Below are 24,986 nucleotides of genomic sequence, written 5' to 3' on the forward strand. Positions count from 1 at the left end.
GGGCCCACGCCCGACACCACAGTAGAATCAGGCTCCACCACAGCTTTTTCTCACTCTCTCTCAGTGCAGGACAGCATCTTACAGCACAAAGAGCTGGGGGTCACCTGGGAGGCCCGAAACCTTGATTCTAATCTTAATTCAGTCATTATCTAACTGTGTAACCTTGAGCAAATCCATTTTCTTCTCTGTGTCTCAGTTTCCAGGCCTGTAAAATGAATGGGTTAGCCTATATAATCCCTAAATTTCTTTCTGGCTCTTAAAGTTTAACATGTATGATTTTATGCCTAATTAATTTCAAATACTATATCTACATGGTGTTATTTGCGAAGATGAGAGCATGTCTATTATAGAAGACAGCAAGGTATTTCAAATCCTAAGACCAGTCAGATCCTGACTCTAGTTTCCTTGGGTAAGTCATTAACCCTTTTAAGCCTCAATGTCATACTGTACTACAATTATTTATTTTACTTATCTATCTCTCCTACTAGACTTGAACTTCTAGAGAGCAGGGTATTCTCATATTCATCTTTCTATCATCAAAGCCTAGTGTCATGTCTGGAGTCTGGTAGGTACTCAATATAGGCTTATTACATAGATGAAGGGATGGCTACAATCTGAGGGTAAGAATGACAGCTCCATCTACCTTACAGAATTATTGTATCGTGAAATGAGCTAATAAATGAAAACATATCTTTTAGATTCATACTAAAAAATTAAATGTTATTATTTGTATTTGAAATAGTCCAAGTAGAACATTTTATTCATTTATAAAGATCTGATCTGGCCTCCAACTTTTGGTAAAGGATGAATGATAGGCATTTTTTTCTTGCCTATGCTAAATTTCACCTTTCTTTGGAAATTTTTATACGCTTTTCTTCTTCTCTTTTTAAAATTTAACTGAAAGTATACTTCTATACACTCACCATTTTTTATTTTTCCATAACTTTTGGGGGAATGTTTTGGAGTAATTGGCCAGTAGCTTAGCGCCAGTCTAATTTAAATAAGGCATTTTTATTAACTTCTACAAATCAAAACAACGCAGGAGATAGTGTCTCAGCAATTGTATACATCAGACGCGTGAATTTTCTGATGAGCTCAGTGTTCACTAGACTAGTTCCCTAAAGATGCTCCTGATTCAGTTTCTACTACAGCTGAATGCCAACAGTTCTGCCTTTGCATATTTCCTCAAATGGTCTCTCTCTTTTTAGTAATGAGACTAAATTTTTCTAAATTTAGTGTATCATTTAATAATTCCTGATTACACTTGGGTACCATTTTAAAATGTGAACATTTCCCTTAACTGAGTTTAAATCTAGTCCAACTTGAGCAGCGTTTCCTGAAAGGAATACTACTCCTAAGCAATAATGCTCACAAAAAACAGCCATGGGACAAACACATTTAGGAAAGTTTGCATATTATAACCTCTCCCCAGTGATTCACAAACCCCTCAGCACACTGAAGATTCTGAAAGGCCTTTATAAAGCCACGTGTTCCATTTCTTTGTTGTATAGCAAATAAACTTGATTTAACTTGCTTAACTCAGCATTTCTCAAACTTCCTTATTTCATGTGCCACTAAAAAAGAAAAACTGCCAATTAAACTGGGACTCCATGCTAAGATGCCATCAAATGTGACATCAGAAAGGTTAAAATTAGAAATATATGTGCATCTTGGAATCGATGAAATCTATGCCCACAGAACCCTTTTTCTCAAACATCACCTATGGACATCCGGAGGATCTAGCGTTCTCTGGAAACCGAAGCTCTAGCGGAGAACTTTCACAATTATTTCAGAGGAAGAGGGTAAAAGGCTGTTTTTTCCTATTAAGAAGTAAAAGAACTAAAAATTTTGAAGTAGAAATAAGAAAGAAAGAAATACTGGTCACTCATTTTCAGTATGAAATAGACCTCGTCCAGTTAAAGAGTAATTTCCAGGTCCACACCGGCATGTAACTGTCCAGCTGTCCTCACGCGCACGTAAATCTCTTTAAATCAAGATGGCATGTAATTAAATCGTTCAGCTGGTGGACAGGCTTCTCCGCCAAGGTAGTTCACTTTCACTCGGCGTGACCCCTCTGCCTCTGAAGAGCCCCACACCCTGAAGTGACTCAACTTCATAAAACCCCCATTAAAATCGCCAGCACTTTACAGGCAATAGACTTGGGCGTAAAGGATCAGTGACCTCACAGTGAGTCAGATGAGGTACGTGAGTGTCAGGGGAGGCTGGAGGATTAGCAAATCAGCTTCCAGGGCAAGGGTGCGGTGGACGCCTGGCTCTTCAGGCTTCCCGCGCAGGAGGGCACCCGCGTGGCCCAAGTCAACCCATTTACATCCCTCTCCATCTTGCCAATCCGAGTCCTGACGGGGATGTGGGCATGACTTTGGGGACAGCCTGTGCCACTTCAGGCTGGTCCAGGTCCCGTTGTCGTCGTCACCCCTCCCCCACCCCCCCTCCGCTTACGCCAAGGTTTAGCTCTTCGTTAGTTCTGAGTGTCTGAACTGGGCGAATCCATCTTTCTGAACACGAATCTAGAGGTTTCCCCAGGCTCTTCGGGTTGCCAGAACCCGCCAGGGCCTCGTGCCGTCATTCGGGCTGGTAACAAACAGCCGATGACCTCGGGAGGCCCGAAGTCACCTTCACACTCTCCTTTGCCCCACACCTCGCAGCTCTCTCCCCTCCCCCGGGGCCAGTCTCCACCACCAGCCTTCCTCCGAGCCGGGGCCTGCCTCTCCAGGAAGCGCCCACTTCCCCAGCCCGGAGCTGCAGGGCGGGAGGAAAAACTTGTAGGAGTTCGGCCGCGCTTCCAGAGCGCTGCATCCGCCGCCGAGATGCTGGCAGCCTGGGGACGGCCTCGGGCGGCCCTCTCCTTATTTATCCACCCGGCACAGTTTCCATGGCTCCGCCGCCATCCTCCGCCCCCTTCCTCGCGCTGAGCCCGGCAGCAGGCGCGGGCCCGGCCCGGTGGGGGCCGCGGGGGGCGGGGGCCGCGCGTCCTTTCCAAGCCCCGCGGCGCGTGGAGGCGCACCCCTAGTCCTACTCCCCTGGCAGCTGTGCCACTTCTGCCGCCCCTGCCCGGCCCCCTCCCTGCTCGCCTGAGCCCCCGATCTGTCCCCCGTCGGGCCCGGCGCCGGGGCCCCCAGGCACCGCGCAGCCCCCGGCCCAGCCCGGCGGCGCGGGGGAGGGGCGCGGCGCAGGCAAAGTTGCTGAGTTGCTTTGCACGCTCAGAAGTTGCAGCTGAGACGGCAGCTTCCCGCCCCCTTCCTGGACTCGGCGGCTCGGAACGCACACCCAACCCGTCACCACCCGCTACCTGCCCTCGCCCCTGCGGCCCCGGCCCAACCCGGCAGCATCCCCGCCCGGCGCTCGCCAGGAGCCCAGGTTTCCAGCGGAGTCGGGCTGGGGGCGGGCGCACCCACCTCCCCGCTCCGCCGGCGGTGGTGGGGGGAGGGGCAGAGTACGGGGGTGGGTAGGGTCCCCTCCACCCAGTCGCCGCGCGGCCGGGGCGCTTTTGCACTTTGCAAAGCTGAGCAGCTGGGCAGGCGTCGCCCGCCGGCCCCCGCGCCCTCCTTGAGCAAAGCAGGGTTTGCAAAACGTGAACGGGGCAGTGTTCCCATCTCCTCCCGCAGGGGGCTTCGCCGGGGCGGCGGGAGGGGCTCCGCTAGGGACTGTGGTCGCCAACAGGTGCTCGCGAGCCCATGTGACCAGGGAGGGGCCGCGCAGGGGAAGCCGGGGTTGGGGGTGGGGGCGGGCTGCCTCCGGGTCCCCTGCAGAGCCCGACGCCGGGTGCGCCCCGCCCGCGGAGGCCTAGGGAGTGCTGGCGGCTGACTCTCCGAGCATTGGTGCCCTCGCGGCCTGCCCGAGAGGAGGAGGAAGAGGAGGGGCAGGGAGGGGATGCGAAAGTGGGTCAGGAATGTAACTGGACGCTGCGCACCCACCCCCCCCTCATCTCCCCCCCCCCCCCCGCACCCCTCGCCGTTGCCTGCGGAGGCGGCCAGCACCAGCCTTGGAAAGCGAGTCTTTTGCTGTTGTGGTTCCCCAGCATTATCGGTGGACGGTTACCAGGGGATCCCGAGGGATGTGTTTCCCTGTGACCCTTTGGGAAGAAAAACTTAGTTGCCTCAGTAACCAAGTCTGGCTTGGATGCAATGATGCAGTGAATGTTCTAGGTGAGCCTGACCGGGAGGAGGCTGCCCTTGTTGCACTGGGGAGTGGATTAACTTTTCTCATTACTGAACCAAGACGTGAAAGGAACGCTGGGGAGGAGTGGGTTTTTGCCCTGTTCCGTGTTTGTTTTTCAGTTTTTCAGAAAAGATAAACGTTTTTGCGTTAAGAGTTTGAATCTCTCAAATGCGGCCCGGCCTGCCATAAATTGACCTAAGTTCCTAACAAACGCTGACTTGGTTGATACAGAGGTTTGAAGTTGATATCCTAGAGTTGGAAGGAGCAGGGGACAGTGACAGTTTTGTGTTTGGGAAAGGCCTGAGAAACAAACATGAAAAGGCCTTTATTGAAAGAAGAAGAAGAAGAAGAAGAAAAAACCCAAAAAACCCAGCCCTGGTCAAAGCAGAAGAAGTGAGAAACGCCGAGTTAGTTCCCCCCTGAGCGCAGTGGCACCTCACCCACCAGGCATGTGATTAGGGAAGGAAGGAATCAAGCTTATAAGTGATGGGCTTTGGGTTTGAATACCAGTGACAGGAGCAGAGTCAAGGAAAAAAAATTAAAAGAATTTGGAAAAGGAAAGCTCAGCCTTACTGAGTTTGCAGCCTAGACTCTTCCTGAGCACCCTTCCTGAGTATTATCCTGTGTGTGCTTGTGTCTGGCTTTGTCCGGTGGACCTGAGTCACAGAGTGCAGGGGAGCGCTGCAGAAGCAAGGGGCATGGAGCCAGGAAGCTGCAGACTTGGAGGAAATGTGCGATTGCTAGAGTTTTATTCGGAAGCAAAAAGGGGTGTGTTATCCTCTGAAGAGATCTTGAGAGTTATCTGAAAAGCTGACTTAGAAATCAACGTAAATTTGTTTCCAAGGCAACCTTAGATGAAGAATCCTAGATTGAGATATGTATTACATTAAGAGTATATATTCATAGGAAGCAACAATTGGTAACTTGGATCATATTCTAAGTATAAAAAAGAGGAGGTTATTTTGTTGTGGTGATCTATCCATCCTCAGTTTACTTTTGTTTTTTTTTACTTCACTGAGTTTTCTCATTAGTAAAATGGGAATAATAATAATAGTTGGTCTTTGGGGTATTAGACTGTATTTCCTACATTACTTTCTAGATATAGGATCTTCAGTTCAACTGGCAGAAGTCTTTATTTTCACTTATGGTGTTTGCCTAAACCGTAGAACAGCTATAGTTGGAAGCTGACAAATGCTACTCTTTACGTTGAATAGTCTTGCATTCTGAGTGAAAATGGCAGAGTTATACAAACGTTTTCTGGAAAGCTGAAAAGAATGAACACGTTCATGATCTTGGATTTTGTCACTGTATTAAGGAGCATGATTTCCTTCTGAGATGATTAGACTTTAAGATCTTGGTTCAAACCAGAATTGTTGCTAGAGAAGCAGATTGAAAGTTTAGGTAAAAAAGGAAGTGACTAACTTGCTTTTTCTTCCCACCTCTCCCCCCGCCACCAAATTTCATCTGAATTCACATTTATATATAGGGTGATCTTCATTTTAGTTACATATCAGGTTTATAAAGCAAATTAAATTAAGGAATGAGTATCTGTTAAGACAGGATTAACAATAGGGTCCTTAATATTATGAAGTGTTCTTGTATATTTAAAACATTTGTTGCATAAATTTTGAGGCACTTTTCAAGACATTATCTAAGTGTAGCAGGTTTTTACATAGATTATTTTGGACAATGCATTTATAACCATTTACTCACTGCCACCCCCCCAGATATTTTTTTGAGTGAACATATGCTTTAAACGTCTTAGTCACCTACTTTGTGTACAGAACTGTGTTGAGCACTGTGGGGATTATGGAGAAGCATATTCATGTTCCTAAAAGAGTTCAGTCTAATATGGTTTTGTTAGGGGTGACAACTAGATGACAAATATAAGTTTAACCTGGGGCCAGCCCCCCAGCCGAGTGATTGAGTTTGCGCGCTCTACTTCTGCGGCCCGGGGTTTCACTGGTTCGGATCCTGGGCGCGGACCTAGCACCGCTCCTCTGGCCATGCTGAGGTGGTGTCCCACATAGCACAACTAGAAGGACCTGCAACTAGAATATACAACTATGTACTGGGGGGCTTTGGAGAGAAGAAGGGAAAAAAAAAGATTGACAACAGATGTTAGCTCAGGTGCCAATCTTTAAAAAAAAAAAAAAAAAAAAAAAATATATATATATATATATAAGTTTAAGTGTTCAGGAGTCAAAAACACCAGTAAAAAATATGTGGACATATGCATAAGAAGAGATGGTAGATTCATAGGTGAAAGTTATAATGAGCTGAGAAGTATAATGATATGAGATTTAAAACATTTTTTTCTTCTATTTATTCTCTAAAATGTTAGCAATGAACCTGTATTGCTTCTGTGCAAGAATAAAGGTTTGCTCTTTTTAGGGAGATGTTGCCAGGCAGTCAGTGGAGAGGCCAGACTGTCAAGGAGAGGTCGGTCATAAAGTGCCCTGGGAGCTTCCGGGGGTGGGGCAGAGAGCAGAGGGTGAAAGGGAAAGTAGGACAGGACACACCCTTACTTAGGAAAGGCTCCTATGTTGCAGGGTGCTGGGCGGATTCTGGGAGGGTAGCTGTCAGGTGGTAGCCATCAGGAAGTGCTCCACAGGGAGATCTTGAACTTAGGCCTTAAAGGATGTCCGTGATTTTAGAGCTAGAAAGAGAAAGACTTTCCCAGTGGTAGATGTGAGATAAGCCAAGAGACAGAAAGTTGCAGGGCACATTGGGGCAATTTGAATAGGTCCACTTTGCTACAGGAGATGGATCAAGTATGAAATTAGTCATTTGAATGATAGGTTAAGGACAGACCACTTAGGGACCATGACTCCCTGGCCAAGTTTAGTGTTAGGACTTTATCTGCAGGTAATGGAGAATTATGACAGGATGTTGGCAAGGGAAATACATGGTCAAAGTTGGATTTGGGGGAGGTTAATCTTGTAAGTTAGGCTGAAGTGGGAGTTTAGGGACCATGAGTGGCTGTCACAGGGATCCAAGGGGGCCTGGATAAGAGTAGTGTTAATGGGAATTGGTTGGAAGGCAATGCTTCTGAGTTATTATAAAAGGAAAATCGACAGTGTTTTATAGTGTTTGGATATGGAGGGCACTGGACTTAGAGAGTCCAAGATGACTGAGGATTTAACTCGAGATGCCTTGAGAGGTGGTACTGTCAACAGAAATTGGAACAGGAAGCCAGTGTTGAAGGTAAATTGAAGGGTTGATTTGAGAAACGGAATTTGAAGCCGTGATTGGCAGCTGGGTTTAGGTGATTTAGGGAAGATGGATGGGTTTTGGCTGAAAGTAGAGATGCAAGATATCTACATAGAAGTAGGTGGTGGTTGGTCAGAGGTGGGGAATGAACTCCTAAATTTGAACTTGGTGACAAAGGACCAGTTTTAGGGAACATTCACAATTAGAATTTATATATATAATTTTTCAAAATTCTCCTCCTTGCTCATAAAGCTCGACAAGGTAGTCATTCCTGGGGCTCTAGTGAGAGCTGGTCTACTGACTCAGCACTGTTCTAACCCAAGTGCTTTAACTCAGCAGTTCCTGAACTTGGCTCATCAGGTTAAGGGGTCCACGCATAGGCACTGAATCAGAATCTCCTGGGCTGGCAGTCCGTATTTTTAATAACCTTTCCAGGCCACTCTGATATGGATTCCTTTTGGGCAACCAGTGCCTTAGCCAGTTTGTTCTACAGTCCTCCCCCCTGTGCCTTCTGTCTCTCCTTGGGAGAGCAAGAGTTCTTACTTTTCGTGTGTTGGTTTCAACTTCTTTTGCCTTTATATCTGATGGACAGTCATTGATAGGCAGTGCTTGAAGCTGTTTTTATCCAGATGACCTGCAGTTTTCCAAATTTAGCACTGGTTTGGAAGCGTGGATGGATGTGTCAGAAGTCCTCTGCCCTGCTAGGTAGGCAGGAGATGTGGGGTGAAGAGCTATGTATGGTGCTGAGTGACTCACGCTCTGTCCATCCAAGCATGTTGAGGATGACGCAATAACCCAGGCTCTGGGCACACCACTTCCTGCACCTTTGGATACGCAGACCAGGGTGTGGTATTTGACAGCATTCTCAGAAGACTATTGGCTGATCCTCTTCAAGGGAGCTGAGCAGTCAGAGGTCAGGCAAGGCCAGCTGTAGGCTCTAAACACACATCCTCTAGCTTAGACGGAAAGGGGTAGACAGAAATGTAGGGTTGGTTTCCTCAAATGCGACAACTATTAACACCTTTTTAAAGGAATACCTGTGTATTTATGTATCTGTTTCTGTCTTCATTCAAACAAATATCTGTCCTATTGGGTAGCAGTCAAACACTTTGTCACAGCTAACTTTCAGTTAGCCTGGTGCTACTTATCTGAGTACAGATTATCATTTGCTCTTCCTTTTCCTTTCTCGTTTCTAAGTTATAAAGAGACAAGGTCACGTTTCCATATTATTACATGTCTGGTGGACTAGCAGGCAGAGACGAGTGATAAACATTCATAGTGGAAGTTGTAGGAGCAGCATCCTCTGCTCCTCTCCCCTGTACACAGGATTTAAACTATCCATTTTTCTAAGTCTCAACTGTTGAAGCCAACGGTGGATTGTTTTGTTGTTGAGCCTCTTTTCCCCCACTGAAGAAGAGTAGATGATAGAATATGGTGCTTTTTAAAAGAAAATTGTGGTGAAATACATATCACGTAAAATTTACCATCTTAACCACTTTTAAGTGTACAGTTCTGTACTGTTAAGTGTATTCATATTGTTATGCAATTGAATCTAGATTTCTTAAATTCATTTAGAATATAAGAGAGCATTCGGAAAATGTCAGAAAGTGAAACCCAGGTTACATAAAAAACTGGGAATGAGCGCGAGTGGCATTAGGTGCAAACACTTAGAGCATTCACACCCTCTCCTAGAGAAGCGGATGGATGCTCTTCTCGTGGGGTGGGCTTGCCGAGTGTGTCCTTCACAGAAGCGAGTTGTGCAGTTAATAGAACAGAGGATAAAGACAGGTGTGTGCTTGAGGTTCCTTTAGGAAGCCAGAAATAGTGCTAGCTTCTTGATAGAGATTTTAAAGTTTTCTTGAAGTTGTGAGTGTAGAGTGAGAGAAGGCGCTCAGTCAAATGTGAATTTACGGAATGTGATTTACACAACTTCCTAGAGTTTTTGTATTCTGTGGAGTACATAAAGTTTTGTATACTCCGTGTTTTGTATTCTCTTGCTGCACACTGAGGGATAGGTACTATTTGCTGCTGTTGTCTTAGTTTTTCTAGTGAAATACATCTTATTGTTATTTGTGAAAATATGGGCATTAACAGCCCAGAAAATTCTAAATGAGCGAGAACCTCTAAATTTATTATCATGTACACGATCACATGATTAAATGAAACAAGTTTTAAGTTAAGTAGTGAAGTGAGATTCACAAGAAAGATTGGAAACATTATTGCTTTTCACGGAAGTTCTTAGTCAAAGCAAACCTATGAACAGTTCACTGCTTTTTTTTTACACTATAAAATTTCTTTTCACAACTCCTCAGTGTTTGCACTCAGTTATTCATGATACTCACAAAACAGGTTTGAAGCTGGTCAGTCCAACAGGATGCCAACGGCAGTTCCAAAGAAGTCGTGGGTTCGTGTTTTACCAAAAGAGAAATGCCTTCACTTCTCTCTCGTGGCTTTGGAAATCCATAGCTCATTTAACGAGCTTCCATTAAAAAGTGCTGCCAAATTTGAGAAAACTTATAGAATCGTTCTGAGTTTATCTTACTCAAAACTGCTTTAGTAAACTGTTGCTTATCAGTCCTGAGAAGATGTGTTAAAACCAGTTTGGCAGCTTTTTTAATATAGCATGCTAGAGGGCCTTGAGAAAAGTGTTTTGAAACAATATCAGTGTTGGAACTAAAACTGGGTGCTTTTAAACAAGAATATTCCTGATATATATGTTTCTATGTTTGGAGGACTCATCGTTTAAAAGCCAAGATTTCATGACAGGGCTTGATTACCTATGGAAGCTTTTCTGATGGTAGCAGTGCCATGCGTCAGCAATTTAGTTTCCCCAAGAACTTGGGGGAGAGTGTATTTTGTACGAATACCTAAGTATTCACAATCAATCCTGTGCCCACACACCCCTCCAAATATCATTTACTGAATTCTATTTAGAAGCAGACTTTCTGTAGACTTTTGGATTCTTGGGACTCTAATGGTATAGAAATACAGATTTCAGATGAGAGCTCTCTCTAAAGGATGAATTTGAGAGTCACGGAGTTATTTTTAATAAGATCCTGTCACTCGAGCGATTTGAAGGGTATCAATCGACTATTGCATCTTGCAGTCGTGGCATATGTTTGTCCTTCCCTATGCAGTGTAGTCATGAGCTTAAACTGATTTGTCACAGGAAAGTGGCAGTTAATTCATTTTGCTGCACCACAGATCTATAGAAAACCTAAGTCCAGATGGTCCTGGGAGTCTAGCATATCTCCATTTTGACTTTTCTTTTAAAGCTGAGGTCTTATATTTTACTAGAAGAATACTCCAGCTTTTAAAATCAAAGAGTCCAGCAATCTACAAGAGCCTGTTTTCACGGTGAAACTCTGTGGTGAAAGTGTAGGAAATTACTGTCCTTCGTGTTAGTACAGAAATATAGTGTTCTACAGCTCTGCCCCTTTGCGTTGTCATTCCTCTGCTTCAGCAGGCCTTCTGCCTCCTGAAATGTCAGCCTAGCCCTCCAACTCCCGTGTGTTTTACTTTTGATTACTTTGGTCCTCCGCCAGCCTCCTATTTGACACTTTGGGCATCAGCAGTGTAGGTGCTTCTTGATGTTGAGCTGTTAATCTTTTTATTATTTCCTGTCACTTTTTCCCATGATTGATGCTCTTGAGCTTGAGGCGAGGGGAAGTGATGAAAATGACTTTGAAAACAGCTTTGAAAAGGAGTATGTTAAATTGGACTTGAGTCTTACCTGAGAGCATAAATTGAGTGAAACAGCAGTCTGTTTTGTAAGGCAGGCACTTGCAATGAGTGAGCTGCCATTGCAATGGATGCCTTGTAGTAGAAGAGAAGGAGGGGGTTCCTGGTGTTTTTGCAGTGATTGGGATCTCCAGGTCTGTGGAATGAGGTATGACGAGAACTCACGTATTTAGTTCTATGGAAAGGTTACAGGAAGGGTTCCTCTTTCCTTTGGAATTAAAAATGAAATTCTTGGGCCGGCCTGGTGGCACAGCGGTTAAGTTCACATGTTCTGCTTTGGCGGCCCGGGGTTCGCTGGGTCGGATCCCAGGTGCGGACATGGCACCGCTTGTCAAGCCATGCTGTGGCAGGCGTCCCACATATAAAGTAGAGGAAGATGGGCACGGATGTTAGCTCAGGGCCAGTCTTCCTCAGCAAAAAGAGGAGGGTTGGTGGCAGATGTGAGCTCAGAGCTAATCTTCCTCAAAAAAAAAAAAGAAAGAGAAATTCTTTTTGAGGTGTAGGCATCACCAAAACTCGGACCCTGTTGTCTCCCCTGTATTCCCTCTACCCTGTATCCAGTTCACTAATTTTTATTCTGTCTTTGGAACCGCACCCTCCCCACCCACCACCCCACCCCCAGCCCCGTAGCATGCAAGGTGACCCACTGAAATGTGAGACCAAAATATTAGAACCTCTATTGTATTCTTATCTTGTCTTGTTTTTTTACTTTGTTAAAATATGGTAAAATAGATATAATGTAAAATTTGCCATTGTAATCATTTTTAAGCCTATAATTCAGTGGTATTAATTACATTCACAATGTTGTGCAACCATCACCATTTCCAAAACTTTTTATCACCCTAAACAGGAACCCCATACCCACTAAGCAATAACTCCCCATATCCACCTTTACCCTCTAAACTACTTTCTGCATTTTATACCCATTTTAAATATTTCATATAAGTGGATCATACAGTATATGTCGTTTTGGGCCTGACTTACTTCGTTTAGCATAATGTTTTCAAAGTTCATCCATGTTGTAGCACGTGTCAGTACTTCGTTCCTTTTTATGGCTGAATAATATTCCGCTGTCTGTGTATACCACATTTTGTTTATCCATTCATCTGTTGATGGACATTGCATTGTTTCCCCACTTTGGCTATTGTGGATAACGCTGCTGTGAACGTGAGTGTACAAGTATCAGTTTGAATCCCTGTTTTGAATTCTTTTGAGTATATACCTAAAAGTAGAATTGCTTTGTCATGTGGTAACTCCATGTTTTAACATTTTGAGGAACCACCAAACTTTTTTTTACAATGGCTGCACCATTTTACCTTCCCACCGTCAAGATTTGAGAGTTCTAGTTTCTCTCTGTCTTTACCAGCCCTTGTTATTTTCCGTTTGTTTTGATTAGAGCCACCCTAGTAGATGTGAAGTGGTATCTCATGGTTGTGATATTCATTCTCTGAGGACAGTGATGTTGAGCATCTTTTCATGTGCTTATTGGCTGTTTGTATACAGTCATGCATTGCTTAAGATGGGGACACATTCTGAGAAATGTGTCAGGAGATTTTGTCATTGTTTGAACATCATAGAGGCTACTACACAAACCTAGATGGTATAGCCTACTACACACCTAGGCTATATGGTACTAATCTTATGAGACCACCGTCACATATGCGGTCCATTGTTGACCAAAACGTCATTATGCAGCACATGACTATCTTCCTTGGAGAAATGTCTATTAAGTCTTTCGCATTGTCCATTTGTGTATATGTTTTATAATGTCTAATAGTAGTATATAAATAAAAATATGCATATTTTTGGATATATGCAAAATGTTTTTTAAAGATGGGGGATGCACTTTTAAAGTTTGGAGGCCATTATTATGGCCTATGACAATGATCCAGTTTATTTCTTACAGCCTAACATTAGCAGGAAACTATTGATGAATATTCATAAGCTTGGTCGGGGGAATCTTATTTGGTCAAAAGTAATGTGTTTACTGGTGCCTCCTTATGAAACTAACCTCAAGGTCCCAAGGCTATCTTTTAGGACGTTTCCTTTTGGCACTTAAGAAAGTAAATCTCCTTGGAAGGGCTTCAAGTTAGATTTGCCTTCTGCTCAATCCCATTTTGTGGTAATAATGGCATTTCAGAGTTCAGAGTTCTCTATTAACAGAGAAATGGTTTTTCATACCATGTCACATATGAGAGCCAAAAGGCATAGAATAAATTGAAAGGGAGAGGCTTGGCTCTAAAATAATAATCCTAATTATTACTGTTATCATTATTAGAATGTCATTTATTAGACTCATTTGATTATTTAGAGATTAGCTTTGGGGGGATGGAACCGGCCTGTTTAATGACTCAGTAAGAGCATTTTAGGTCTGGGGTGTTGATTTTTTTTAACAGATTGGTTTTCCCATTGTTCTTCTATTTTCTGAAGGTAAACTTTGTGAAGTTACACTAAAATGCCCGCTTTTATCAAGGGCATGACATCACCATCCTAGCCCATCCTGGTGTATTTCTTGGAAAGTGTCCACACTGGCAGGCGTTTTCCAAATAAAACAGTTGTTTCAGTAAACAAGTGTTTTATCCAGCAGCCCAAGTGGAGAATTTTAAAACCAGTGTTTGTTTTGCCAGCAAACATTTTGTTTCAATCTTTGCAGCTAAACAAGTGGGTGAGGTTTAAGTGGCCTCCTGGTAACAACAAATGCAGAACCATTTTCAGAAAATTCCGCTCTGGCAGAGCGAAATTTATTTGCTGTCAGAGTATGAATTTAGACTTTCGGGGAAATAATTTGTACTTTTTGTATAGTTCTGTGCTTAGTTGCAGTCACAGTGGAAAGTCTTAGGTTTGGGTAAGGTCTGTTAATTCTTTTTGAAGGCAAAAAATGAAGAAATATAAAAGTTATTAAATAAGAAGTGTTGTTATAGTGGTATATTTAAATTTTATAGCTTGCCTTTACAATGTGACTGAAATGTCATCAGGTATTTGCTCTGCTCTGCATTTCTTACCTCTTTTCTAATTATTTTCATGGTGATTCCTTTAGTGTATAATACAGTACAACATCCATGTTAATTATCAGCTTTTATCTTTTAGCTTTTATAAAAATAGTTGTAAAATCAGATTTTGGTGAACTATAGTTGCCTTTACTCAGGGTTCCTGTAGTTGAACGGTCTTGCTGTCTTTAATGGTTTATCTTTGGAAATGTGTCCTTGAATTTTTAAATTTGAAAGTTTGATTGTGGCGTGCTTTTCTTTTTAAAAGGCAGGCCTCTTTCCTATCCAGGAAGATGCAATTGCAATTTCTCAAGGGAATAGTGAGAAATTATGCACATAGCGTATGTGCAGAAGAGTGTAGGAAATAAATATATATGGTTTAAAGACTAATTAGCAAGTGGACATGCAAGTAACCCCATCCAGATTAAGAAATAGAACAGTGCCTTAGAACCTTCTCTACTTCAAACCCACCTCCCTCTTCTCTCCAAGGAAGTTCACAGCTATGTAGATATCCTTAAATGACATCACTTAGTTTTGCAAATGTCTGGTATGTATTAAATACTTAAACATGTAAATTGTTTGTTTTTACCAACAATATGATTGCAAGACTTAGCCACGTTGATGCCTTTGGCTGTGATTTGTTCCTTTTCATTGGTTAGTATTCCTCTGCGCTACGACGATGCGTTTATCCATTTTACTGTTGATGGACATTTGAACTGTTTCTACCTTTTGGCTCTTATGACAAAGGCTGCCGAGGACATTCTTATATGTATATATATCTGCTAGTACAGTTGTGCAAAAGTTTTTCTAGAGTGTCTTGGGAGGTAGATTGTTCAGTCATTGGGTGTAGTTTTAACTTGATGCTCTAATTCCAAATGACTTTCCAGAGTGCTTGTTCCAGTTTGTCCTCCCTTTAACAGTGAGTGAGAGTCCTTACTGCTTCACGTCTTCACCACAACTTGGTATTGTTAGATTTTTAAATTTTTGCCAATCTAGTCAATATGAAGTGATGTCTCATTGTGGTTTTAACTTGCTTTTCCTTGATTAATTATAAGGCTTATTGGCCTTTTGGATACCCTTTTCTCGGAAGTGTTTATTCAAACTTTTTGCCCATTTTTCTATGGATTGTCTTTTTCTTGCCAATTCTTTACTGATTTGTAGGACTCTTTTATTCTAGTATGAATCTTTTGTCAATTGTATGTGTTGCAAATATCTTCTCCCACTTTGTGACTCGTCTTTTTACCCTGTTTATGATGCTTTTGGATGCACACAAACTCTTAATTTTAATATCATTGGGTTTATCAGTCTTTTCCTTTATGGTCAATACTTTTGTATCTTGTTTGAGAAATTCTTCTCTTTCCCAGGTTCATGAAGATTTCTCCTGTATTCTCTATAGTTTTTCCTTTCACATTTTATTTTATTGTATTTCACTTATCTGAAACTGATTTTTGTGAATGTTGTAAGGTAGGGGTCCCTCTTCTTTATGTTTTCCTCCCCAAAGCCCCAGCACATGGTTGTATATCCTAGTTGGAAGTCGTTCTGGTTCTTCTATGTGAGCTGCTGCCACAGCATGGCAACTGATGGTTGATGGGTGGTGGGTGTGGTTCTGTGACCGGGAAGTGAACCCAGGCTGCCAAAGCAGTGAGCACTGAACTTTAACCGCCAGGCCATTAGAGCATTTTTTAAAAATCTAAATAGATATTTTGTTGTCCAGGCACTATTTATTGAAATGTCCATCTTTTCCACTTCATCTGGAATACTGTACGTGTCATATATCGATTGGCCATTTGTATTATGTCTGTTTCTGTGCTCTCTATTCTGTTCCTTTGGTCTCTTCATCAATCCCCGATCCAACCGTACGCTATCTTAATGATCACAGCTTCATAGTGAATTTGCGATATATCTGGGAGGGCCTGTTCTTCTATCTAGTGCTTCAAGCACGTCTTGGTGCTCCTGTTTTTTTGCCCCTCTATATAAATTTTAGAAACAGCTCAAATTCCCTAACAAAACATTCTGGAATTTTTATTAGGACTGCATTGAATCCATAGACCAGTTTGGGGAGAACTAACACGTTTACAACAGAGAGTCTACCACATGGAAAGGCAGCGTGCCTTTTAAAGGATGGTGCCCAGCTTCCTGGCTTCAGATCCTGGTTCCAGATCCTGGTTCCACTCCCCATTGGCCACAGGACCCTGAAGCATTTATTTAACCTCAGTGTGCCTCAGTTTCTTTACTTGTAAAAAGGGATCATAATAGTACCTGTCTTTTATAGGATAATTGAAAGGATTAAATGATTAAATGTTGTATATAATATGTATAAAGTGCTTAGAATAGTGTCTGGCACATAGTAGGCATTACATAAGTGCATGAATGCTGATTTCTTTATATCTTCTTCAATGTCCCAAGAAAGTTTTATAATTTTCTTTATAAAACTATATATAATATATATAAAATATATTGCTATATATGCAGATCTTCCTTGACTTACAATGGGGTTACGTCCCGATAAACCCATTTTAAGTGAAAATATCCTAAGTCGAAAATGCATTTAATCCACCTAACCTACTAAATATCACAGCTTAGCCTCACCTACCTTAAATATGCTCAGAACTCTCACACTAGCCTGCAGATGGGCAAAATCATCTAACACAAAACCTATTTTATAATAAAGTGTTGAATATCTCATGTAATTTGTCGAATACGGTACTGAAAATGACAAACAGCGTGGGTGTCTGGGTGCAGAATGCTTATAAGTCTGTTGGTTGTTCACCCTTGTGATCTCAGGGCTGCCTGGGAGCTGCAGCTCCTGCCACTGGCCCAGCATCAGGAGAGAATCCCACTGCATAGTGCTAGCCCAGGAAAAGAGCACAATTCAAAGTTCGAAGTGCGATTTCCACTGAATTCGAATTACTTCTTTTTTTTTTTAAAGATTTTATTTTTTTCCTTTTTCTCCCCAAAGCCCCCCCAGTACGTAGTTGTATATTCTTCGTTGTGGGTCCTTCTAGTTGTGGCATGTGGGACGCTGCCTCAGCGTGGTTTGATGAGCAGTGCATGTCCGCGCCCAGGATGCGAACCAACGAAACACTGGGCCGCCTGCAGCGGAGCGTGCAAACCTAACCACTCGGCCACGGGGCCAGCCCCTCGAATTACTTTTGTACCATTGTAAAGTTGAAAAATTATAAGTTGACCCATCATAAGTCCGAGATCGTCTGTACATATAACATATAGAAATATATATAATATATATATATATCTAGGAATCTTAATATTTTTGATGATGTTGAAATAGTATTTTAAATGTTTCTTGGGGTGTGTACAATATTGTGTTTTTATTTAGTATATTTTATGAGCCAATTATCATAATCTTTGATTAATAATTATTAAGTGCTTGTATGGCATAAGATGCTGCTTAGGGCAGACAAGAAATATGGACACTTCCGTTTGGGTGTTTGCCCATCACAATTACTGCTCTGGTCTCATGGGATTGAACATTTTACCCATTTTGCATAATTTTGAACTGTTGTATCCCATTGACTTCTGTTGTTGAACCCCGTCTGAGCATTTTGGCAGTCTGGTTCATTGTATCTTGTATATCAAGCAGCTTTCAGGTCATTATTTCTTTTAAATTTATGAGATTAATATATTTCAGTATTTGTTTATAGACCACCCACAGTGTGCTTGAGACCCTTCTAGGTTTTCTTTTCTTTTCTTTTTTTTAAGATTGGCACCCGAGCTAACAATTGTTGCCAATCTTCTTCTTTTTTTTTTTTTTCTGTTTTTTCTCCCCCAATCCCTCCAGTACGTAGTTGTATATGTTAGTTGTGGGTCCTTCTCGTTGTGGCATGTGGGATGCTGCCTCAATGTGTCCCGACGAGTGGTGCCATGTCGGCACCTAGGATCCGAACCATCGAAACCCTGGGCCGCTGAAGCAGAGCACAGGAACTTAACTGCTCGGCCATGGGGCCGGCTCCTAAGTTTTATTTCCGCTGCTCTTATTTTCCCCCAAGTTCTGTACTCACGATGCCACACCCCATGAGAGTGGAGTCCCATCTTCATACATTGACTTGCATCCAGTGTAAGTCATCTTTCTCTGGACAAAATCTTATATTGTTCCTTTTCCATTTGTCACAGACATCTCTATGGAGTTATAATATTTTTTTTTTTTACCAGAATGTTGATTTTCATTTGGTCTTCATTTATTCTCCTTAGAAAAGGCAGTAGTCAGTCCATGTCTAGCTGTAGCTTCACCACCCAACTGATTTGGATATTCGCCAGCTCTCTGATGGTAGATGCGCGCTGAACTGATTCATCCGCACGAATTCTGACGGAAGGAGTGTCAAGATTTTATAATTTTTTTAAAAGAAAGAAAGTAAAAGAAAAAAATATATCTGCACATCTACAGGTTCCCCTCGCCTTGTGTCTCCTCTGGTTTCAGTTCTGAGCTTTCTGGTCATGCGGTACCCCGCCTCACGTGGGAGGCGGAGACCCAAGCTGCGAGGCCCTGGGTGATTTCACTTTGTATTGCAGGAGGCAGAAACTCAAAGTGAAACCAATGAAAAAACCAATGTGTTCTTAATGGTTTTTACCCAAACCATAAATCCGTCTCTTGGAGGGAGAGGGAAATCACCCAAAATTTGATCCGGTTTCTTCAGCATGTTCCAGGCGGTATTTATCAGTTCAATGACCGTCTGCTGGGACTCACTCAACGGGTTCGTTGAAAGTGCAGATTCCTGGGCGTGACCTAGACAAGGGGTGGGGAGGAGGTAGGGATTTGAATATTTTAAAAGCTCCGCTAGGACCGACTGGCCCGGTGGCGCAGCGGTTAAGTTTGCACCTTCCACTTTGGCTGCCTGGGGTTCGCTGGTTCGGATCCCAGGTGCGGACACGGCACTGCTTGGCAAAAGCCATACTGTGGTAGGCGTCCCACGTATAAAGTAGAGGAAGAAGGGCACGGATGTTAGCTCAGGGCCAGTCTTCCTCAGCAAAATGAGGAGGATTGGCGGCAGATGCTACCTCAGGGCTAATCTTTCTCAAAAATAAATAAATTAATTAAAAGAATTAAAACATAAAAGCTCCCCTGGTGATTCTGACCGTCAGACAGGACCTGATGACAATTCCAAAGGTATGGGCTCAGGCTTTCATTGATCACGTGTTGCTTGGTGGAGAAATTTCATAAGAGATTTAATCTAACATAGCCAACATCTGTTAAGTGCCATGTGTCAAGCACTTCACATTTAAACTTACGAGTAGACTAGTATTATTAGCCCCATTTTATAAAAGAGGAAACTGAGGCACAGAGAGGTTAAATAACATGCCCAGAGTGAAACAGCTGATGCAGAATTAGCACGGTGTTTGTGGATCCTCAAAGCAAAATCCTGACTCTTCGTTAATTACAGATAAACTGGGCTCCAGCAGATATGGGCCCAAAGGGTCTACTCGGATCATAATCCTGTGTTGGGATTGTGTGTGCCTTATAAATTATTCATTGCATTAGTAAGTCTTTACTGAGCATTTAGAGTCCCCATGGCTTCGGGTAGGGATTCCACAAAAGGAAGGCATATACAGGAAATTGTGGTGTAGCAGAGAAACTAGTAGCTTTTCAGCAGATGCCCGTGCATACATGAGAGGGCTTTGGGGTGGAGTGGGGGAACTGCTGGCCTTTGAGCTGTTACCTTGTACCAAGCTCTGTGCTAAGTGTTTTACGTGTATTTTCCCATTTATTCCTCACAAGCGCCCTCTTCATTAACTTCTATTAATAATCTATTGAACAGGGAACTAAGGCTTAGAGACAGGAAGAAACTTGCCTGTGGTCATACAGCTTCTGCGTCGTGGTTGTGATAGGAAGATAATGCCTGTCCCTCTCCAGAAACTAGCTTTCATCCTCTGTATTTTCTGCTTTTCACTATGCAATTAAATAGGATTTTCTGTTTTCTAGAGGAGAATTGCTGTTCATCTGATAGTGACCCAGACAGCCCAGTCACTAAGATCACTCTGGGGTTTAAAGAGATCCTTTCAATGGCTTATAGTGTTATTCTTCGTTTGCTTGGCCTCCCCATTTTGTCCCCTGGTTCTCTTGTCCTTGCTGGCCCTTGGGCCAGGGAAGAATCCTTCAGAGCTGATATTATCACGGCCAGGTTCATGGCCTACAACAAGGCTGACGGATGCCTCGGGTCCGGAGGAGGCCCAGAGCTGTTCCTGAAGGAACGTCATGGCTTTGTCCCTAGGTGCTCCCTCTCCTTAACCCTGTGCGGCGGGGTCGCCGTCTTGCCCTCATCGGGATCCTTAATTTTCACGGAAGATGTTCAGTGTCTGGTACTGTGCCCTACGAAGGTGGGAATTCAATATAATTGTTTTGAACCACTTCAGAATTGCAGAGTGTTTGGTCGTGAAGAAACCTTAGAAGTCATCTAGCTCACTTTCTCCATCGTACTGAAAATCAAGTGACCGATTAAAAATAACTAGTTAGTGGCCAGACTACAACACCTTCCTTCTGCTCCTTTAATCTGATTTTATGCTCGCACTGCCCTCATCAAGCTGAATCATGTCATGAATAAGCCATAAGAATTTTAACTTCAACATGATTCGTATGGTAGGGCTTTCTTTTTAAAGGCAGATTTACCTTCTGTATTATGTATTATTTAGGCCGGTGACTCTCTTCAAATGTTACCAGGCCTGCCAGAGAGTATAATATCCAGCAAAGTGGAAAAGCCACTTATGGGTATTCCAGTTGCTCATACGTCATTTTTTTTTTTGAGGAAGATTAGCCTTGAGCTAACATCTGCTGCCAATCCTCCTCTTTTTGCTGAGGAAGACTGGCCCTGAGCTAATGTTCGTGCCCATCTTCCTCTACTTTATATGTGGGACGCCTGCCACAGCATGGTGTGATAAACAGTGTGTAGGTCTGCACCTGGGATCCAAACCAGCGAACCCTGGGCTGCGGAAGCAGAACGTGCGAACTTAATGGCTGCGCCACCGGGCTGGCCCCTGCTTACACATCTTCTTAATGCTGAAGAAGAAAACCTAACAAAAAGATAATAAAAGGAAAGGGTACATATTGTTGTTATTATTATTATTATTATTACTTTTTAATCTATTCCAGGCCTCCTACCTTATTGTCAGTGCCTCAGACACACAGACGTGGGTTGTAACTTATGCCATCCCTTGGACCTAATGTCCTTGGAGAATGGGCATATGAGTGGAGATATGGAGATTCTAATAAAGAATCCATTCATTAAACTGACTATTTCCTTCTTTAAAAATAACCCCATCAGTATCGAATAATTAAGGCAGTAACATCAGGGCCCAGGCCTCTGACCCTTTGCTTTGTCCTTCCACTCTGCTCCATTCTAATTTTGTCACATTGACTTCACACTGAGAAATAGTAGAAGAGCCCCATGGCCTTTTTCTTTTCTTTTCAATATTTTATTGAAGAAGTATAATATCCTCATAGAAAAGTGCACATATCATAGATAAATAGCTCCCTGAATTTTCACAAAATGAACACCCGTGGGAGCTTTTGAGTCCTGCCGACCTGGTTTCATAATCTGACTTCTCCACTTGCCATCTGTGTAACCTTAGGCAAGTTACTTAACCTTTCTGAGCCTCAGTTTTCTCACACGTCAAATGGGGAAGAGATAATAGCATTTCATAGGTATTTGTGGAGAGGGAAAATATAATACGGACATATAACTTACCTGGCGTTCTTCTTCCATTTCTCTAATCCCGGGGGAACTTCTGCCCACGAACACCCTCCAGGTGGATCAGAGTGTGGTAGGTAAGAGTGTGTAATGCTCAGTAACGGCTCATGTGTATCTGGAAACGCAGTAACAATATGGACAGAAAACACGTGGCCCCGGGCTTCCCTGCTTCTTACTTCGCTACAACTGATTTTGGCACCTTCTCCAGACCTCACCTGAGAAGGTTGGTTTCAAGTAGATTAAAGATTCACCCTGTTTACTTATTCATATATAACCTGCTTCATCCCAAAAAGCGATAATAGAAATACTCGTGGTACAACAGTATTTAAAACAAATACGTAAGTAGGTGATGGAGGCTAACGTGGAAATGTAAGCTAAAGCTTGGGGTAAGGTTGATACTCAAAATATGTCGTGAAAACCAGATCATTTGCTAGATGTGGGTTTCAGAGTTGGCTTTGAGCTTCCTAGTGCTCAAAGCAAAAAGGAGAAATGATTAGTAGTAAGATTCCGAGGGCCCTTCTAATATGACGACAAACCAGTTGTGCAGGAGAAATTCAGTTTTGTTCTGGGCACCAGGACCTTCCTTCCATGGGTCTTCACAAAGAGAACTTGATGTGAAGTGGCGGGATTCCCTGTAATAAAATTATCTGATTTATAATGCTGTGTCTTAGGCTCTGCTTCACTGTATACATGGGGCACAAAGCAAACGCCTGAGTTACTAAAAATAGTTTTATAAATGAACACGAACTGATAAAATTCTATTTTCCAGTTTATTTCAAGGATACAAAGAAACTTCATACAAGCTGGTTACATGTAACCAATAGATCCATTTATGAAGCTTCTAAATCTGCCCAGCAGTGGCTTGGTAAATGGGAATTCTGTGTTTAGGCTGGATGGGGAAAGAAGAATCTTCTACTACTCTTCCTAAAGAAGTCTCTAAGGAGGAAGCATGATTTTTAGGAAGTGCTTGGGAAAAGGAGGTCAGGAGAAGCCGAGGCAGCGTGGACTTTCTGGGTGAAAGCTACAGTCAGAGATAATGCAGGCTTGTGCCATGAAGGACTTGTCTTTGGGGAGATGAAAAATATGCTTACTTGAAAAAATTATAGTACCCTCACCACTGAGGAACAGGTTTGGGGGTACAATAAATGGTCAGTTTTGGACATGTTGGGTTCGCAGCTCCCCTGCTAGGGAAGTTCTGTTTTACACACACACACACAGGTATGCTTGTCATTGTAGGATCCAAGGATTACATCCTTGTTAGCTAGAGTGCTGGCAGATTCCAGCTGAACGAGGACGTATACATCGAGGCAAATGATTAAAAATAGGGTTCAGTTTTGAAATTTGAAATTCAGATATTTGTAAAAGAAGACCATCCTTAATAGAAACAAATATGGGGCTTTATTGTCATCATTGGTAGAACAGTGGGTCTCAGAGTCTGGTTTGGGGAACCCTAGGGATCCCTGACATCTTTTCAGCGGGTCCATGAGGTCAAGACCATTTTTACAACAATAAGATTTGTTTTTCCTCTGAACTAACCGAGAGGGTATGTGATGTGTGATATCTCCACAGATGTTGAGAATCCACTTATCTTCTGTAAAGTCAGCCTTTAAAAGGGATGTTCAGAAATGTAAAGCAATGTATTCTCACTAAATTTTCTTTTGGAAAATAGGGTTATTTTTCACAAAAATATGCTATTTATGTTAATATGTGATAGGTTTATCGTTGTTATTTTAGATAAATTAATAAATTTAACCTACCTTCAGTTTTCTTTTTTTGTGTGTGAGGAAGATGCACCTTGAGCTAATATCTGTGCCCGTCTTCCTCTACTTTGTATATGGGATGCCTCCACAGCATGGCTGATGAGTGGAGTAGGTCTACACCCGGGATTTGAACCCACAAACCAGGGCCACCAAAGTGCAGTGTGTGCAACTTTAACGACCTGGCCACAGGGCCAGCCCCAGTTTAAATTTCTAATATGGAAAATACCAATAGATGTAACCTTCATTAACAAAAGCTCTTTGGGGGTCATCGATAAGTTTAAATGTGTAAAGGAGTCCTGAGACCAAAAAGTTTGAGGACCCTTGTGTAAAAGGTGTGCTTACCATAGACTTTGTTGGTACCATGCACTAATAATGGTACACAGAGCAGTAATGTGGTCCCTGATATCTAAGAAATGTTCCTGCGTCACTGCCTGGACACAGACCTAGAAGTAAATACACAGAATTGTTCCAAATAGTGTTGGCATCTCCACTTTGTTTATCAGTGTGTTCATATAGCAGATATTTAGTTAACACTGAGATTATGGCAATTAATAAAAGAGACAAGATCTCTACTCTCCTGGTTACTTCTGATGAAAGTGTTGAGAAATCAGAATTGTTTATAGCATTTGCAGTATATAAAAGATCAGCATATACAGGTGGTATGCAGTTGCGACTCTGGAATTGGTAGAAAGTGAACCTCTGAGCAAATGAATACTGCTCTTTGCTATGGGCCAGGCCCTGTGCTGAGTGCCTGTGTGCGTGATTTCATTTTATGGCAATCCTATGTAGTATGTAATGTTGACATCTTTATAGGTGAAGAAATAGAAACTCAGGTTAGATAATTTGTCTAAGTTGTCAGCTAATGAGAAATAGAACCAGGGTTTGTGCATTTTTATAGCATCTTTGCTTTAGGTAGTCTTTCTCTTTTAAGGAAACAATAAACTTTCCCTTTAACAATCCCCACCTCCATGTTAGAGAAAGGGACTGGCCTTGCCATATGTTTTGCAGTGTATCTTTTGGACTGTGTTCTTGCCCAGGTGCAGAGAGCAGCAGTGAAGAAACTTCACATCCAGGGTGGGAATCTTCTATCACAAAAGCAGCCAGGTGAATCTAACTGACAATATCTACAGAGGAGTTACCAACAGCATGAAACAGAGAGCCCACCCACAGGGTACCAGACGCCAATAAGATAACCAGGGCAAGGCCTGTTTCCTTGTATCTTACTTCTGCTGCAGCCAATTAAGATTTGAAATCACTTCTTTCTTTGGCAGGGCAGATTATTGTCAAGCGTCTCTTAGAGGTGACCTTTCTGGGCCTATAAATGGTTTACTTTGGACCCTGAAAGGTGTGGCGGGCCCAGTCTACAGTGTGTTTGGATTCAAAGCCAGTAAGTTGCAGCCACTTGGGTT

The 24,986-nt window shown here is 42.6% G+C and overlaps 1 protein-coding gene across 4 annotated transcripts in view; it reads left to right on the forward strand.

Moving 5' to 3' along the window:
- Positions 1–3,243: 3,243 nt before the first annotated feature.
- RREB1 (ras responsive element binding protein 1) overlaps positions 3,244–24,986 on the forward strand; it is a 173,082-nt gene continuing 151,339 nt past the window's right edge. For 3 of the 4 annotated variants that reach the window (XM_023624405.2, XM_070244061.1, XM_070244064.1), the window contains exon 1: positions 3,244–3,378. The gene's annotated coding sequence lies outside the window, so the exon portion shown is untranslated. Of the gene's footprint in view, positions 3,379–3,971; positions 4,167–24,986 lie in introns of those variants that run through there. The other variant, XM_023624406.2, reaches the window with a different exon arrangement.

This window comes from Equus caballus, chromosome 20 (genome assembly GCF_041296265.1).
Source record: "Equus caballus isolate H_3958 breed thoroughbred chromosome 20, TB-T2T, whole genome shotgun sequence".
Classification (NCBI taxonomy): Eukaryota; Metazoa; Chordata; class Mammalia; order Perissodactyla; family Equidae; genus Equus; species Equus caballus.